Genomic DNA, 17,509 nt, shown 5'->3' with positions numbered 1-17,509 from the left:
CCTTAGACAGAATTTCTCCTAAAATATTCTGATGTCATCTGTAAGAAGCCTGTGAATGACTAAAGAATTCTTATAGGTAAGCAATATGAAAGAGAGAAAGCAAGTTGAGGCATGCATGAATACATGTTCATTGCTGAATTCCCAATATCGGGTTCAATGCCTGGTATGTAGTAGGTGCTTAATAAATATTTGCTAAACGGATGAATGAATAAGTTTGATGTTGAAACATGGACTGGCAGTCTAATTACTAGTTTTTCTTTCTTTCTTTGCATTTGGTAATCCAACAAAAAATATTTACATGTGTGTTGGTTTGAAAAGTTTTTTCTAAGAATCGTAAGAAAAAGTCCACTTTGCTTATTAAATGAAAAAGGTCTGAGAAGTAGCCTTTCGGAGGACCTTACATTAAAATTTTGCACCCCCTAATGGTTATTCCTGGGATTACACTTCAGAATTAGAAAGCAACCTAATTGAAAGTCTTCCCTGGTGGCTCAGATGGTAAAGCATCTGCCTGCAATGCAGGAGACCCGGGTTCGATCCCTGGGTTGGGAAGATCTCCTGGAGAAGAAAACGGCAACCCACTCCAGTATTCTTGCCTGGAGAATCCCACGGACGGAGGAGCCTGGTACGCTACAGTCCATGGGGTCACAAAGAGTGGACACGACTGAGCGACTTCACTTTCACTTTCACTTTCAGTTGGAAGTAGGACCATATCTATTTCCATTCAAGTGAGAGTTAAGGAATAAAAAGGCCATCAGTTCAGAAGAACAAAGACAACAGGAGTTAGGTCACATAAAACCAGAGATTACACAAACTTCTATGAAGTTTGAAAGGCTGAAAATAAAATGGTTACCTGGTAACTGCCTTAGCTAACCAGGTAAATCTTAAACCTGGTCCTGCCAATGATGTGGGTCACAAGAAATAAGTGATGAGCTGCCAGCACAGAATCCAGGGACGATGCGGGAATTAGGGACAGCAGTTACCTCTAAGCAAGGAGCGGGGTCTGTAGGGTGAAGCTGACAAGGATTTGCTGCTAGTTTGAATGTGAAGCTGATAGAACCCACTACCTCAGATCAGCCCCCTTACCCCAGGCAGCCCAGGGGCCTGCTAGCAGAAGGAGGGAGATTAAGCTTCTGGAGGGCTGCCCCGCTGAGGATGGGGGGAGGTGTTGCACAGAGGAGTCAAGCTTGCACTCTGGATGATGACGCTTCTTGGACTGAGTTCCTGCTGGTATGGGAGCTCTGGTGTCAAACCTGTACATCTTGGGAAGAGACTGGAAGACTCTTCTCTGGGGGCTCTGACCTTTAAGTCTGTGTTAAGTGTATTACTTGGATTCAAACAAAATTAAACTGTAAGAAAGAGAGTGGAGGAGCTGATATGTGAGTCACCAGGAAGTTGTGATTTATAGCAGACCTCTGGGATAGTGTATGTCATGTGGCCGAGAAGGTCGTGAGATGAGCATGGGAGGACAGTCAGCTTCTCCTGGAGACACTTCTCTGAATATGCTTGTGTGAGAACTTAAACCCACTCTGAATTAATACTTCGGGGGAGAAAAGTAAGGAGTTTAAGATAGTCCCAGTTACAGGGTGATGGGGAACAACTCTGGTCATGGGAAACCCAAGAAGGAAGAATTGGATATTTGTAAGGAAAAGTCTCCAAACACATCTTCATCTCCCAGCTCTACCCCTCTGAGAGGTCAAGGGCAGGGGTCCTGGATGACCTGCTTGATTTACTTTATTTTTTAGTGACGTGCAAGAAGTTGGCTTCCCCAGAGAGTCATGTCCCACTGCCTTCTTTGTTGCTGTCATTTATTCACTGAGTCATGTCTGAATCTTTTGCAACTGCATGGAGTGTAGTCCACCAGGCTCCTCTGTCCCTGGGATTTCCCAGGCAAGAATACTGCAGTAGGTTGCCATGTCCTTCTCCAGGGGATCTTCCTGACCCAGGGATGGAACCCTCCACGTCTCCTGTTTGACAAACTGATCTTTGCCACTAAGCCACCTGGGAAGCCTGTCCCAGTGTCTGAACAGATTCTAATGGAGGCCCTGTGGCTGGCCTCCTGAATTCCTTTTTCCCCCTGGCACCCCTACCACCAGTGACTGCTGGGCTGCAGCCACTGGCTTACATGAGTGAGCTCCCCACATTAGCCTCGGCTGGTGGAAACTTCCTCACCAAGCAGTGGCCTGAGAGGTAAAACCCCCACTCCCCAGGGATGGGATCTAGACAAGGCTGTGTGCCTTTCCTCTTGGGAACGTTTGGCCTTTTTCCCTAGAATTTTTCCATTAAGCCACTTTCAATGTAGACTTGCTCAAAGGAGGCTGTTTTTAAAAACTACTCCTTACCCTTTCGGTAGAACTTCTGCTCTTAGATTTATGAACCTTTTACCTTGGTATTCTCTCTTTTGGCTTAAGTTTCTATAATTGTTAACTCTCCAAATCAACAGTCGGCCGAGGTTTTTGTCCTGACTGCAGTGACTTCCGAGAGTCTATCTCTTACTTATCATATGCTGATTTCTTTTTAAAGTTGTTAATTAACTAGTAGACTTGTTGCAGATTTGGGGGTTGGGATTTCCAAAACCTGTGAGCCCCAACTGGACACTTTGTATGGCACGGGCAACGTCCACTCATATGGGACAGGAAGAAGTTGGCTGTTGAAGCCTTTTTCTTTAGCCGCATGACTATACTTTCTTCTGCGGTAGCCCAGTGGCTTAGGTTAGGCTAACTAGAAGCAGAGTCAGCCACAGGTATTTGATTGGTTTACTGGGGGAGTGATCTTAGGAGAGGGGGATGGAGGGAAGCAAGAAGAGGCAGGGGAAGTGGCTGAGCAGGAACATGATCCCAGGTCAAGTCCAGCCTGATCCACAGCTCTGGGGTGTGTGTCTCACCCCAGCATTGCCCCACCTTAAGGCAAGGAGACAGTGTTTTGTAGCCCCATATCAATCGTTAGGCCCCCAGAGTGAGGATTAACCTCCTGGGCATCTCCAGGTGAGGAGACTCTCACCAAGAACAACTCTGAGAAGAAGGTCATAGACAGCAAAGACAATTCCTGAGAGCAAGTTTGGGGGTACGGAGGCCTGTGTATCTGAAGCTTGGCAGGGGGAGAAGAGAGATGCTGTGGAGCCTTGTAAGTCAGGATGCAATTCTATCATCATTGGTGGTCATGAGTGGGTGGGGTAAATGACGAGATGCACATTTCAGAAAGTCCACAGCTAGGGGTGGTAGAGAAGCAAGTACTGGTGTCTACAGCCCACCTGAAGGCTCTAGGAGAGAAATGGTTCAGGGTTTATGTAGGTGTGGTAGGGCTGGCAGTCATGAAAGAAAGTGATACTTTGAAAAAGCATGTTGTGAAAGCAGAGTCAACTTTATTTGCTATTTGTGCAAGAATCAAAGTAGCCAAGATTGACTACATGAGTTTTGCTCTGACCAAAAATAGGGGAAGGGGCACCTTGATAGAGAATAAGAGGGCGTGTGGAAAGAAAGGTTTAGTTTGGGGTGTATCAGCAGTTCTTCCCTTTGCACTGCTGAGTAGTGTCCCATCATATTGCATGGCTTATTTATTCACTTACTGACTGTGGACACTTGGGTGGTTTCCAGTTTGGGACTATTATGAACTAAAGCTTATAAACATATTCTTATACAGATCTTTAGTGACTATGTGAACAAATTTCTGCTCAACATATATTTAGGAATAGAATTCTTGGGCCATGGGGCAATTTCAGTAGTTTTTAATTGCAGCATTACTATTGACTGTTGCTTGTATATTCCAGTTCTCTTGTGGCGTTGTCTTGTCCTGAACATACTGTTTATTTATGCAGATTTTAATGTCCCTCTCTGACAGCTCCAGTGACATCACACCTGTGAATCTGCTGTTGCGTGTTTCTCTCCCGGTCCAGTTTCTTAGGAAGGCTTTATAATCTCTTGTTGACCGCTGTGTATTGTGTCAGAGCGTAGAAACCCTGAATGATGATTTCTTTGTCTAAGAACCCTCGATGTCTCCTCTGGTAAAGCAGATCGTGACGTGGTGGATCCCCTTAACCCAGGCAGGGAATGAGCCAGTTCAGGCTTCGGTTGCCCTTGGGGCATGAGTTCGCCCACCTCTGGTCCCCGCTGCTTCTGCTGTGTGGTCCTTTGGGGTTTCTGACTGAGCTCCTGGGCTGTTAGTTGGCCTTCTCTCTCGTGATTAGTTCTAACTTCAGTTTTTAATTTTCTTAGTACTACAGCAGTGCAGAAGATGCTGCTTTGCCCTTTTTCTTTCTTCCCAGTGTCTTTCTTCCTTGCAGTTTAAGAATTTGACAAATGCCTCCAGGAAAGCTGACAGCATCAGACTCACTTCTAAGTACTGGCTTCTCTCACTGGGGTCTTGGGCTGGTTTAGGCACCCCCACACCCCACTTTTCCTTCCCACGTCTGTGAGATTGTTAGAATTTCTGCTTGATTCTCTGTAAACAATGGTTCTCTAAAGGGGGCAGGGGGAGGGATAAATTGGTAGATTGGGATTTACATATATGCATTACTATGTATAAAACTCATAACAAGTAAGAACCTACTGGGAACTCTACTCAGTACTCTGTAATGAACTATATGGGAAAAGAATCTAAAAAAGAGTGAATATATGTTCATGTATAACTGATTCACTTTGCTATACAACAGGAACTAACACAACATTGTAAGTCAATTATACTCCAACAAAACTTAATTAAAAAACAATGGCTCTCTAGCTTTCTTTTCCTTCTACCTTGGTCAGTGCCAAGAGCTGGCATGTTCCCTGAAGGCAGAACAATTCTAGAATGCCTGCTCGCCAATCTGCAGTTCTGTTCCTCCGAAATCCAGCCCAGAGCTGCTCTGTTTGCTCAGCTGTGCTCTGTGGCCTCCAAACAGAAGAAATTTCGTATTTTCCCTGGCTTCTTTGGTCAATCCTAGGACAGCATCAGTCTGTTGCAAGTGACTGCATCATATCTGGAAGTAGACATTCCCTATCAGTTAATTTGAATAACTTTTCATCATGTAGCACATATCTTCCTTTCATTTGTTATTTTATATTTTTAAAATTCCCATGTATCCATCACTTTTCATCATTATTTTAAAAACCTTATTTATGAAAAAAAATATGGAATTCAGCCAACATGCACCAAGAAGAAACTACAGAAGATGCATATTTTCATGTTCAAACAAAAGCAAATAAAAAAATTGTTAGTGAACATTTAACTCACAAAGTTAGAATACACAAAACAAATCTGAAAAAGAACAGGAGGATTACATCAAGGTTAAAGAAGATGTTAAACAATTTGACAAAACAAATATATTAAGAGAATGAAAAGACAAGCCAGAGACAGGGTGAGAGTCTTTGCAAAACACATGTCTAGTGAGGAATGATATCCAAATACAGAAATTCTTAAGACTCAATAATTAAAAAAAAAAAAAGAACAACCCAATTCAAAAATGGGCAAGAAATCTGAACAGACACCTCACCAAAGAAGACACAGAGGTGACAAACAAACAAATGAAAAGATATTCAATATTATATATCATCAGAGAATTACAAATTAAGACTATAATTAGGTACCACTACACACACATTCCAGAGAAGGCAGTGGCACCCCACTCCGGTACTTTGCCTGGAAAATCCCATGGATGGAGGAGCCTGGTGGGCTGCAGTCCATGGGGTCGCTAAGAGTCGGGCACGACTGAGCGACTTCCCTTTCACTTCTCACTTTCATGCATTGGAGAAGGAAATGACAACCCACTCCAGTGTTCTTGCCTGGAGAATCCCAGGGACCGGGGAGCCTGGTGTGCTGCCGTCTATGGAGTCACACAGAGTTGGACATGACTGAAGTGACTTAGCAGCAGCAGCAGCAGCAGCAACACACACATTAGAATGGCCAAAATCCAAACCATTGACAATGGTGGTAAGGATGTGGACCAAGAGGAACTTTCATCCATTGCTGGTAGCAATACAAACTGGTACAGCCACTGTGGAAGGCCATTTGGCAGTTTCTTAGAAAACTAAATGGATTCTTACCATTGTTGTTGTTCAGTCGCCCACTTGTGTCCAACTCTTTGTGACCCCATAGACTGCAGCACATCAGGCCTCCCTGTACCTCACCATCTCCCAAAGTTTGCCCAAGTTCATGTCCATTGCATTGGTGATGCCATCCAGCCATCTCATCCTCTGACGCCCTCTTCTCTTTCTGCCCTCAATCTTTCCTAGCGTCAGGGACTTTTCCATGAGTCAGCTTCTCTCATCAGGTGACCAAAATACTGGAGCTTCAGCTGCAGCATCAGTCCTTCCAATGAGTATTCAGGGTTGATTTCCCTTAAGATTGACAGGTTTGATCTCCTTGCTGTCCAAGGAACTCTCAGGAGTCTACTCCAGCACCACAGTTCGCAGGTATCAGTTCTCTGGTGCTCTGCCTTCTTTATGGTCCAGCTCTCACAACTGTGCGTGACCACTGGGAAGATTATAGCCTTCACTATATGAATCTTTATCGGCAGTGTAATGTCTCTGTTTTTCAGCACACTGTCTAGGTTTGGCATAGCTTTCCTGCCAAGAAGCAATCGTCTTCTGATTTCATGGCTGCAGTCACCATCCACAGTGACTTTAGAGCCCAAGAAGAGGAAATCTGTCACTACTTCCAAATCTTCCCCTTCTGTCTGCCATGAAGTAATGGGGCCAGATGCCATGATCTTAGTTTTTTTTAACATTTAGTTTTAAGCTAGCTCTTTCAGTCTCCTCCTTCACCCTCATTAAGAGGCTTTTTGTTCCTCTTCACTTTCTGGCATCAGTGGTATCATCCACATATCTGAGGCTGCTGATGTTTCTCCCGCCTATCTTGATTCCAGCTTGTAACTCAACCAGCCCAGCATTTCCCATGATGTGCTCAGCGTATAGGTTAAATAAACAGGGTGACAGCAGACAGCCCTGTCGTTCTCCTTTCTCAATCCTGAAACAATCAGTGTTCCATACAGGATTCTAACTGTTGCTTCTTGACCTGCAGGTTTCTCAGGAGACAAGTAAGATGGTCTGGTGTTCCCATCTCTTTAAGAGCTTTTCACAGTTTGTTATGATCCACATAGTCAAAGGTTTTAGTGCAGCTGATGAAGCAGAGGTAGATGTCATCTATTTCTGAAATTCCCTTGCTTTCTCTGTGATCCATTGAATGCTGACAATTTGATCTCTGGTTCCTCTGCCTTTTCTAAACCCAGCTGGAACATCTGGAAGTTCTTAGTTTGCATAATGCTGAAGCCTAGCGTGCAAGATTTTAAGCATGACCTTACTAGCATGGGAGATGAGTGCAATTGTCTGATGGTTTGAACATTCTTTAGTACTAACCTTCTTGGGAATTGGGATGAGGATTGACCTTTTCCAGTCCTGTGGCCACTGCTGGGTCTTCCAGATTTGCTGACATATTGAGTGCAACACTTTGATAGCATCATCCTTTCGGGTTTTGAATATCTCCACTGGAATTCCATTATATCCACTAGCTTTATTGACAGCAGGGTTTCCTAAGGCCCACCTGACTTCACACTCCAGAATGTCTGGCTTTGGGTGACTGACCATAACATCGTGGTTATCCAGTTCATTAAGATCTTTTTGTGCAGTTCTTCCATGTATTCTTTCCATCTCTTCTTGATCTATTCTGAGTCTACTAGATCTCTACCCTTTCTGTACTTTATTAGGCCCATCTTTGGGTGAAATGTTCCCTTGATATTTCCAATTTTCCTGAAGACCTCTCTGGTCTTTCCCCTTCTGTTGTTTCCTTCTAGTTTTATGCACTGTTCTTTGAAGAAGCCCTTCTCGTCTCTCCTTCCTATTCTCTGGAACTCTGCATTTAGTTGGATGTACCTTTCCCTCTCTTCCGTGCTTTTTGCTTCTCTTCTTTCTTCAGCTATTTGTAAGGCCTCCTCAAACAACCACTCTGCCTTCCTGCTTTTCTTTTTCTTTGAGATGGTCTTTTTCTCTGCTTCCTGTACAATATTACAGACTGCCACCCATAGCTCTTCAGGCACACTGTTTCCTGGATCTAACCCCTTCAGTCTGTGTCCTCTGCAGCATATTCATAGGGGACTTGATTTAAGTGGTACCTGGCTGGCCTAGTGGTTCCCCCCACTTTCTTTAGTTTAAGCCTGAATTTTGCTATGAGAAGCTGATGATCTGAGCCACAGTCAGCTCCAGCTCTGGATTTTGCTGCCTGTGTACAACTTCTCCATCTTTGTCTACAAAGAATGTAATCAATTTGATTTCAGCATTGACCATTTGGTGATGTCCATGTGTAAAGTCATTTCCTACAGTGTTGAAAAAGGGTGTTTGCTATGACTGGTGCATTCTCTAAGCAGAATTCAGTTACCATACAATCCAGCAATCATGTTCCTTGGCGTTTACCTAAATAAGCTGAAAATGTATGTACACACAATCACTTGTACATGAAGGTATATAGTAGATTTATTTGTAATTTCCAGAACTGGGAAACAACCAAGATGCACTTTTTTAGGAGAATGGACAAACTAGTACGTCCAAAAAATAGAATATTATTCAATGATAAAAGGAAATGAGCTATCAAAGCACAAAAAGACATGGAGAAAAGTTGAATGGTTACTACTAAGGGAAAGTGAAAGAAGACAATCTGAAAACATTTAAGTACAGAATGATTCCAGCTCTGTGCCAACATCCCAGAAAAGGTAAATCTCTGGAGACACTAAAAAGATCAGTGGTTGCTACTGGATCGGGGCAGGGAGGAAGGGATGACTAGAGGAAGCGTGGGAGATACTTAGGGCAGTGAAACTGTTCCATATGATATTGTAAAGGTGGATGTCTGGCATTATCACTTGTCAAAACCCATAACTCTATGATATTAAAAGTGAATTCTAATATAAACAGTAGACTTCAGTGAATAATTTATTAGTATAGGCTCATCAACTGTATCAGATGCACCACACTAATGCAAGATGTTTATTAAAGGGAAAAACTTGTTTGTTGGAGGGAGGGACAGGTATGGAAACTCTATCAGTTCAGTTCAGTTCAGTTCAGTCACTCATTCGTGTCCAACTCTTTGCGACCCCATGAATCGCAGCACGCCAGGCCTCCCTGTCCATCAACAACTCCCGGAGTTCACTGAGACTCACGTCCATCGAGTCAGTGATGCCATCCAGCCATCTCATCCTCTGTTGTCCCCTTCTCCTCCTGCCCCCAATCCCTCCCAGCATCAGAGTCTTTTCCAATGAGTCAACTCTTCACATGAGGTGGCCAAAGTACTGGAGTTTCAGCTTTAGCATCAGTCCTTCCAAAGAAATCCCAGGGCTGATCTCCTTCAGAATGGACTGGTTGGATCTCCTTGCAGTCCAAGGGACTCTGAAGAGTCTTCTCCAACAACACAGTTCAAAAGCATCAATTCTTTGGCACTCAGCTTTCTTCACAGTCCAACTCTCACATCCATACATGACCACAGGAAAAACCATAGCCTTGACTAGACAGACCTTTGTTGGCAATGTCTCTGCTTTTGAATATGCTATCTAGGTTGGTCATAACTTTCCTTCCAAGGAGTAAGCGTCTTTTAATTTTATGGCTGCAATCACCATCTGCAGTGATTTTGGAGCCCAGGAAAATAAAGTCTGACACTGTTTCCACTGTTTCCTCATCTATTTGCCATGAAGTGATTGGGACCAGATGCCATGATCTTCATTTTCTGAATGTTGAGCTTTAAGCCAACTTTTTCACTCTCCACTTTCACTTTCATCAAGAGGCCTTTTAGTTCCTCTTCACTTTCTACCACAAGGGTGGTGTCATCTGCATATCTAAGGTTATTGATATTTCTCCCGGCAATCTTGATTCCAGCTTGTGCTTCTTCCAGCCCAGCGTTTCTCATAATGTACTCTGCATATAAGTTAAATAAGCAGGGAAACTCTATACTTACTATTAAATTTTTCTGTGAGACTACAATGCTATAAAAAAATAAAATCTATCAATTTTTAATTGAAAATAACAAGATATAACTGATGAATTAGGTTATGCACTGGTTTCCCCAGGGGCTGGGGAATCAATAATAAACAAGACTAAAATCTGTTAACAATTAACAAAGAAAAATAGTTAACACTTATCACACACCAACACAACAGTCCTAAGACATTACTATTCCCATTTTACAATTGAAGAAACAGCCAGGGCAGGTTTGGATAATTCATCCCAGCTCACAAAACTTGCAGAGAGTCACATAGAAAGTGATGGGGCTGGGTGTTAACCCAGTTTATGTTGCCCCAGAGTCTATCCTGTTGGGTACAAAGAGGTACTCCCAGAACATAGTGAGTAGCCATGTGTTACCTATGATTGTAACAGTCATATAAGAAATAGATTTTGTTGATGACCAAACATAGTAATAAATGTAGTAATAAAGCTGAAGATAAGAAATTGTTATATGTGACGGTGTGACAGAAACTCTCTTGTCTGGGACCCCTGCCCACCCTCTCTGTATGGATTTCTGGGAACTGCGCTAGTTTTCACGGTGCCACAGCCGCTGGAAATCACGCCTAATCCTCCCCAATCCTCGCCCCCGACAACCACTGCTATACTTTCTGCCACTACAGCTTTGTCCATTCTGGACATTTCATATAAATGGAATCCTACAATATCAATACAACTGGATCTTGGCTTCTTCACTGAGCATCGTGCTTTCAAGGTTCATTCACTTCGTGGCATGTTTCAACCCTTCATTCCTTTCTTTTGCTGAATGGTATTCCTTTGCTGCTAAGTCACTTCAGTCATGTCCGACTCTGTGCGACCCCATAGATGGCAGCCCACCAGGCTCCGCCGTCCCTGGCATTCTCCAGGCAAGAACACTGGAGTGGGTTGCCATTTCCTTCTCCAATGCATGAAAGTGAAAAGTGAAAGTGAAGTCGCTCCGTTGTGTCCAACTCCTAGCAACCCCACAGACTGCAGCCCACCAGGCTCCTCCATCCATGGGATTTTCCAGGCAAGAGTACTGGAGTGGGGTGCCATTGCCTTCTCCATTGCATGGACATAAAACCACGTTGCACGTATTCGTTCGTCAGCTGATGGACATTGGGTTGTTCCCACTTTGTTACTATTGTGAATAATACTGCTAGGAGCATCCTGGAAAAGGTTTTATGTCGTCACATATTTTCATTTCTCTTGAGTGTATATCTAGGAGTGAAATTGCTAGAAAATATGATCACTGTTTAACTATTTGAGGAACTGCCGAGCTGTGGTCTGCAGTTGTTGGGCACCATTTTACATTCCCACCAACCGTGTATGATGATCCCAATTTCTTTACATTGTCGCCAACACTTATTATTATCTGTCTTTTTTGGTTATAGCCATCCAAGTGTGTATGAAGAGAGTATTTCACTGTCATTTTTATTTCATTTTCCCGATGGTTAATAATGTTGAACATCTTTTCATGTGCTTATTGGCCATTTTTATAGCTTTTATTTTTTAAGAAATATCTGTTCAAATGCTTTGCCCACTTAAAGAATTTTATTGAAGTATAGTTGATTTACACTGTTGTGTTCACTTCTACTGCACAGAGAAGTGACTGAGTTATACATGTATATATTCTATTTCATTATGGTGTATCACAGAACATTGAATATACTTCCTGTGCTATTCAGCAGGACCCTGTTGTTCATCCACCCTATCTATCCTAGTTTGCACCTGCTGATCCCAACCCCCAGTCCTTTCCTCTCCCACTTCCCCTCAGGAACCACAAGTCTGTTCTCTGTGTCTGTGAGTTTGTTTCATACATAGGTTCACCTGTGTTGTATTTTTGATGCCACATATAAGTGATATGATATATTTGTCTCTCTTTTTGTGACTTACTTCACTTAGAATGATCATCTCTAGGTCCATCCACGTTGCTGCAAATGGCATTATTTCATTCCTTTTACGGCTGGGTAGTATTCCATCGTGTGTGTGATACAGCACGTCTTCTTTATCCATTCGTCTGTCTATGCACACTTAGGTTGCTTCCACGTCTTGGCTATCTTGAATAGTTACTTTGCCCATGTTTGAAATGGGTTATCTTTTTTTCTTTTAACTGTTGAGTGCAGGAGTTCTTTTTATGTTCTGGGTATAATTCCCTTATTAGATATATGGTTTGCAATGTATTTGTTTTGAACATTAAAAGTTTAAGGTGTTTATAGTTGATTAAATTTATAGGAGTGTGAGTCTTTTAAAGCACAAATATGTTATATTCCCAAGACTGAGTTATTGACAGACAGAGAATGTATGAACTTTGTAAACCATTTTACTAGATTATAAAGTATAAACTAATCTCCAAAGATCTATGTTTAATAATGAAACTTTCCATATTTCACTTCAGCAATTCAATTTTAATAAGGAATGATTTCATTTTTCTCTGTGTCTTAAGAAATTTTATTAATAATGCATCATCCTTAGACTCCTTAGACTAGAGTAACTATATCAGAACCTCAGAAGAAAAATTGACGGTATACAGCATTTTAAAAAAGAATTTAATCAACATTATGCCCAGATTCCCTTTTGTCTAGCCCAGGTCTCCAAACAGCAGAGACCCATATGACAAGGCACACAGGGATGCCCTAGCATACTGTGCTAGGGAAGGCAGTCAATAAAGGGACCACAGAAATGACCCCTAAGCAGAGTCTCACACGCAAAGCATTCCTTTATTCATTCAGCAAATACCTATCGAGGCTTGCTGCATGCCAGGCGCTGTTCTAGACACTAGCATGACAATGGAGAGTGAAAACAAAGATAGTCTCCATGTTAGTGGGGAAAGACAGGTTAATGAAATAACCACCCAAGGGAATGAAGTGTTACATTTGCAACCAGGCAGTGCCAGAGCCCGGTTAGGGGTGATCAAGGAGAGCCACTGGAGGCACTGGCATCCAAGCTTTTTCTGAAGTCAGAGCTGGAGTTGATGAAAACGAAGGCTGAGAGCTTCTCATTGCTCTGAGCCAGGCTTGAGAAGAGGGGTCCAGGGATAAGTGATGAACAGAGCTCACCAGTGAGTGGAGAGGCGCTCCCTGAGCCGGTGTTCCAGGTGAGGCTGGAGGTGTAAACCCAAGCTTGTGGGCGAAACAGGCTCAGTCCAGATTTCCCTCTACCTCCAGCTGTGTGACTTTGGATAAGTCATTTAATCTCTAATCATGCTAAATAGGAATCTTTCTACCTAGTAGGATTGCTATGAGGATTAAAGGAGATGCAGAAATAAAATGCCCAGAACAGTGTTTTGTCTCTAGTAACCACTCCAAACAAGTAGAAGAAAATATAAGCCAACACAAGACCACGGTGTCTTCCTTGCCTCTGGCTCCCCCGTCTCACCTCTGTTGCAGTCATGGGCCCCCAGAGCTGATGCCAACCTGGGAAGCCCTAGAGCCCCTCCTAAGTCCTAGCTTTCTTCCTCCAATGTATGTAGCTTTTGTTGCATTGTCTTTGAGTATTTTCACTTGGGGATATCAGTAGGGAATTTTAAAAATATTTTTATCTATTTGGCTGTACCAGGTCTTAGTCGCAGCCTGTGGGACCTAGCTCCCTGACCAGGGATTGAACCCAGGCTTCCTCCTTTGGGAGCTCGGAGTCTTAGCCACTGGACACCAGGGAAGTCTCTCAATAGGGAATTTTTTAAAGTACTATAATTCATATTTCTGAAGAAAATTTTAAGAATCTTTTCCTTCTGAACAGAAATGCACCATCTCCTTATGTTATAAAGTTTTAAAAATAAAAAAAAATTTATATTCATATATTTATCAAATATTTATTGAACAACTATTAGGTGTCAGGCCCTGTTCTGGGCACTGGGCACATAGTGACCAACAAAAGCAGGCACTGTTGCTGGAATGTGGCCTCCAGTGGGGGAAGACTGACTTTAGTCACCAGGGTCCAAGGTCTTGTGTTTACTGGGGACTGGATTTTCTGAAGTTTCTCCAACTGGCTTACAGATGTTCTCTTGCCCTGGTATTGGCAGTGTTCCCTACAGGGTATCTGAATTATTCTTGTATGTGTAAAGCTCATCAGATTCTCTGTTGTTTCATCACTCAGGGCTTTTTCTTGCAACATGGAATTTCCTGATAAAGGCAATGACATCCATGGTCTGCTTGATGGCTTTAACCCTCCTATCGTCTGTGGATTTTCTGATTTTAGCATGTATAGCTCTTCCCTAACAATGATCCCAGAATTCTGCCAGGCTAGCCATATGAAACTCAGTTCAATCAGATGTTCACACCCACTGTATTCCACATGTTCAAAGAAATGTTGATTCTTGTTTCTCATGACTGATCTAATGTCCTTAAGTCCCCACCCACTGGGTTGTAGGGAAAACCAACCAACCAAACTAACAAACCTTAAATGTTCCAGTGGATGGTTTCTTGGTCTCTTCTGATTTAAAGCTGTTCCTTTGGATCCCTGAATCTTTTGGGGTAGATACTTGAAGAATTTGAAGATTCTCTATCACGGAAGTTCCTCCCTTCTATCTCCTTTTTCTCAACCTGGCAAATGAACATGTGGGGAAACTTGAGAATCTACCTTCTGAAGGAGAGGAGAGGCCTCTTTGCATCCTATCCTCTGGGCCCTTATACATCCCAGTAAAGGTATCAGATCTTGCTTGTATCTGGGCAAGAGCTTCTGGTCTCCCTGGGGTCACTGACCTTGTCACTGGTTCTGGCCAATGTTTGGGCTGGTAAGAAAGTTCTTTAAATTCATCGGAGACCAAGACTTCTCCAGGTTTTTACTTCTGCTGTTAAGGGATAACCCAAGATGTCTTCATATCTACATTCCCTTCAGCAGAAAGGAGAAAAGGGGAAGGGAAGTGCAAGCCGCTCCCTTTAAGAATGGCTCCAGGAAGTTCCACGTGCTACTTCCGTTTATATTCCATTGGCAGAACTTTGTCACATGGCTACACCTGGTGCAGGTCAGGCTGGCCAGGACTAGTGGTTATTCTGGATGGCCAGGAGCCCAGATACTCAGAGGAAGAAGGCAAGATGCCGAGGGTACTGGTAATTCATTTTCTGTCTGTAAAGTAAGACAACCCTGAAATTGTGCTCAAAGGGATAAGAACTCAATCTGTAGAATCTCATCTTAAGGGAATTTTCCTGGGACCACTCCTGACACCAAGAAGTATATTGATCAAGTTCCTGAGGAACCACCCTAAATTTTTGAAACAGAAAATTTAACACCAGAGATTCTACACCAGTGATAGAAAACCTGGGAAACCAAACGGGAAGATGGTAAGGCCATCCCTAAAGTAACCTCAGCAGGAAACTGCTTTCAAACAATTTCATATCAGAAACCCAGGTTCCTCTTACTCGTCAGAAGCAATCACCCCGGACAGTTACCAGCCCCATTTCAATGACTGTTTTGCCTGTTGTTTCAGTAGTGTGAGGAACCAACCTGATCAGGGGATGGCCTGTGTTTCAGATTTAATGGGACCATTGTGTGCCCCCTGGTGAACGCCTCCCTCCCTTGAGAATGAAGACTTAGATCAACAGAACCCAAAGTTCTGAAATGGGAAGCAAACACTCTGCCAGCAAGTTACCAAGTGTAAGGATGAGAGAAAGCACTTCTGCTTTGTTACTTTGTTCTCAAGCCATGTGTCTCGGTTGTAGGTCGAGAATATATCACACATTCTGAAAGAAGCACCCCAACCCACACAGCTTTCCCAGTTAGCAACACAACCGACGTAAGGGGCCAGCTTCTTCTTAGTGCTAAAGATGATGAGTCCAGGGAATCCCAGAGGCGAGAGTGAAGCGTCACAGCTTTTATGCTGTGAGATGGGTTGCTCAGATAGAAGCTATGTGGTGAGGGGTATTTGATGAGTCTTAAGGCACTCAGTGAGTCCATGGGTGGTGCTGGCGCTAGCAGAGAAGTCAGGACCCTTCTCTCAACAGGAACCTATCCTGGTAAAGACAGATCACTGCCATTTCCATGGTGAAATGGGTCCCGTGTTATCAACTTAATGTTCCCCAGTCTTTCATCAGACTTGCATTATTTAAAAAAAAAACAACAACTACAAAAATTGCATTATTGATCTCTCTAAAAGAAATAAATTCATCTACAGGGTGTGTGTGTATACATGCAAGTGTATTCGCATCTTTCTTTTGAGAGGAAATTTTTGAGGAAAAATGCAACAACCTAGATAATTCAAAAGAAAATAGGAAGTCCTAATAAGCTAAATTTTTTTCAAAAAAGACACCTTGCTCAAATATAGAATTAGTCCCTGCCCCCGCCCCCCGAGCCTTCATGCCAGATGAAGCCAGTTGCCTAGCACTCTCAGAAATAGCAGTCTGGTAGTTTCATAGGTTTTTAAGTCTTGAGCCAGATGTTTAATGTCCTGTTGAAAATACTGCTTATTTTAGTAGGTTCTTAGCTATACTTAGGGACTTCCCAGTTGGTGCTAGTGGTAAAGAAACCAGCCTGCCAATGCAGGAGACCTGAGGGATGAGGGTTTGATCCCTGGATGAGGAAATGGCAACCCACGCCAGTATTCCTGCCTGGAGAATTCCATGGACAGAGGAGCCTAGCGGGGACACTCCACAGGGTCACAGAGTCGGGCATGACTGAAGCGACTAACACTCATTTTCAGCTACACTTGCATCAGGTGGCTTGTCTGGGATGAGAGCAGCAATCTATTTCAGGTAATCTTATATCTGTGGAAAAGTTTGCAGACCATGACCGGAACCTGGGAACAAAGTTTTCAACTTTGCTTTTGAGAATAAGGTCTTTATATTAATAATATATTCAACCATGTAGACAGAATCTGATGTTGGCTCATTCCTTGAGATACTCATCCATCTGCTCTCTATTAATAGAAGTTTTTAAGACACTTTAAATGCTTTGGTTGCTTCATCTTAATTTACCTTTTGGTTTTAGTTTTCTTGCTCACAAATCTTGCTCTTTTTTTGGCTTTTCCCTACTAAACTGCTACTGCTAAGTCACTTCAGTCGTGTCCGACTCTGTGCGACCCCATAGATGGCAGCCCACCAGACTCCCCCGTCCCTGGGATTCTCCAGGCAAGAACACTGGAGTGGGTTGCCATTTCCTTCTCCAATGCATGAAAGTGAAAAGTGAAAGTGAAGTTTCTCAGTTGTGTCCCACTCCTAGCGACCCCATGGACTGCAGCCTACCAGGCTCCTCCATCCATGGGATTTTCCAGGCAAGAGCACTGGAGTGGGGTGCCCTTGCCTTCTCCCTTCCCTACTAAAAGGGCTCCTAAATAAGCCTCATACAGTGACTGCTTTGCCCACAACTTAGTCTAGATTCTGAGTTGGAGCTTAGAACTGAAAGAACCTCATGGGGCCAGTTGTTTAATTAAGAGATAAGAATATTAAACGTTGAACTATCCCCTCCCTCAAATAGACATGCTAGCTGAGGATTTGAAATGATTGGCTAGGTAAGGGTTCATAATGCACATCAGAGAGATTGCCCAATTACAAGGTTCAAGCCCCAGATATATAGTCCAGAGACTCATTGTTATCAATATTGCAAAGATGGCCATGGTCTAAACAACAGTCTCACACGTATCATACTCTCCA

General features: G+C 43.1%; 1 long non-coding RNA gene and 1 other non-coding gene across 2 annotated transcripts in view; both read left to right on the top strand.

The window, feature by feature from the left end:
* Positions 1-17,509, top strand: part of LOC102399284 — a 211,810-nt gene that overhangs the window by 79,027 nt on the left and 115,274 nt on the right. The window lies entirely within an intron of this gene.
* On the top strand, positions 478-549 carry TRNAC-GCA. Its single transcript has one exon. It is a non-coding gene; the product is annotated as a tRNA-Cys (tRNA).

This window comes from Bubalus bubalis, chromosome 21 (genome assembly GCF_019923935.1).
Source record: "Bubalus bubalis isolate 160015118507 breed Murrah chromosome 21, NDDB_SH_1, whole genome shotgun sequence".
NCBI lineage: Eukaryota > Metazoa > Chordata > Mammalia > Artiodactyla > Bovidae > Bubalus > Bubalus bubalis.
The sequence above is the reverse complement of the archived record's forward strand: the minus strand, read 5'-3'. Positions and strand labels throughout refer to the sequence as shown.